The sequence below is a fragment of the Triticum dicoccoides genome, chromosome 5B, assembly GCF_002162155.2.
Source record: "Triticum dicoccoides isolate Atlit2015 ecotype Zavitan chromosome 5B, WEW_v2.0, whole genome shotgun sequence".
Lineage (NCBI taxonomy): Eukaryota > Viridiplantae > Streptophyta > Magnoliopsida > Poales > Poaceae > Triticum > Triticum dicoccoides.
Genome location: NC_041389.1, coordinates 644,939,127 through 644,941,034, shown reverse-complemented (window position 1 = coordinate 644,941,034; position 1,908 = coordinate 644,939,127). Strand labels below are relative to the sequence as shown.

The following is a 1,908-nucleotide window of genomic DNA, read 5'->3' as shown; positions in this document are numbered from 1 at the left end:
AAGCTCTTTGGGGAACTCCTTCCCCTCATCTCCGTTTGCACACATCACAACAGAGAAGCTTACGAGAGGGAAGGAAGCGCTATGGCGCGCCACCGTCATCTCGGCCATCCAGGGAGCGCAGATGGTGAACTTCCTCAACATCGAGCAGGTGGTGCCCCCAATGACCATTGAGGTCACCAGCGACGACGGCAAGACCAAGTCCATGGCGCCCAACCCGGCGTTCGGCGCGTGGTATGCACGGGATCAGCAGGTGTTCTCTTACCTGTTGACCATGCTGCCCCGCGAGATGGCCATCCAGGTGGCGACGTGCCACACCGCAGAAGAGCTGTGCAACACGGTGCACAGGATGCTTGCATCGCATACCCGTGCGCAGACCGTCAACGTCAGAATCGCATTGGCAAACCTCCAGAAGGGAAACAAGACTATCACTCAATATGTTGGTAAGGTCCGAACCCTTTGTGATGAATTAGCTGCTTCAGGGAAGAAGGTGGATGAGGAGGATGTTGTCTCTCACATCCTCGTTGGACTCGACGAGGAGTTCGACCCCGTGGTATCTACCATGTGCTCTAGGGTTGAGCCTGTCAGGGTCCCGGAGCTGTACTCGCAGCTCCTGAGCTTCGAGACTCGCATGAATCTGCGTGGCAGGTCCTCTCAGTCGTCGGCAAACGCGGGGACACGTGACGCTTCAACAACAACAAAAACAGCAACAGTGGCGGCGGTGGTGACCGCGGTGACCGCGGCTGCAACTTCAACAACATGCAAGGTGGCGGCGGTGATCGTGGTCGTGGCACCTTCTCCAAGCCACCGAACCGTGGCAACCCTGGAGGCAAGAACGGTAGCGGCGGCAACTACAACAACAATGCCGCCACCAAACCAACGTGCCAGATCTGTGGCAAGGTTGGTTACCCAGCGTGGAAGTGCTAGAAGCGTTACGACTCCTCCTATCAGGGGGGAGGAACACTCTGCAAACATGGTGGCTCCGCAGTATGGCGTCGACACCAACTGGTACCTGGACAGTGGTGCGACGAACCATATCACAGGATCTAGAGAAGCTCACCATCCGAGATCGATACATCGGAGATGATCAAATCCACACAGCAAGTGTATCAGTTATGGCTATAGCACATATTGGTCAATCTCATATTTGTACCCCTGAACGTGACCTTCTCCTGAAAAATGTCTTACATGTTCCTGAGGCTGATAAGAGTTTAATCGCTGCAAGCCGACTTGCTATTGACAACAATTCTTTCGTTGAAATTCATCCCTATTCTTTTTTTGTAAAGGATCGGGGAACGAGGAGGGCTTTGCTGCAAGGCAGGGGTAGGAGAGGCCTATACCCTGTCAAACACATGGGACAAGGCGCCAAGAAGCACGTGCTCAATTCCACATCCTCCTCGGATAGGTGGCACCGGCGCCTAGGGCATCCTTCATCAACCATAGTTAGCAAAATAATTATCAAGAATAAGCTCCCATGTGCTAAGTTATCCAATTCTGAAGTTATTTGTGATTCCTGTCAACTAGGCAAAAGCCATCGGTTGCCTTATCCAAATTCAATAAGTGGATCAAAATTCCCTTTGGAACTTATTTTTTCTGATGTGTGGGGTCCAGCTGTTGAATCAGTAGGCAGAAAAGAATAGTATGTGAGCTTTATAGATGATTTCAGTAAGTTCACGTGGATCTACCTAATCAAACATAAGTCAGAAGTTTTTCAAAAATTTCGTGACTTCCAAAATCTTGTTGAATGCCAATTTGCTCGCAAAATTCTTGCTCTCCAAATAGATTGCGGAGGGGAATATGTGATGCTAAATTCTTTCTTCACAAAAGTTGGGATATCTCATCACGTCTCCTGCCTCCATGCACACCAGCAAAATGGGTCAGCAGAACGTAAACATCGACATATTGTCAAGG

General features: G+C 50.5%; 1 pseudogene; it reads left to right on the top strand.

The window, feature by feature from the left end:
* Nucleotides 1-484: 484 nt before the first annotated feature.
* Nucleotides 485-623, top strand: LOC119313378 (annotated as a pseudogene).
* Nucleotides 624-1,908: the final 1,285 nt, after the last annotated feature.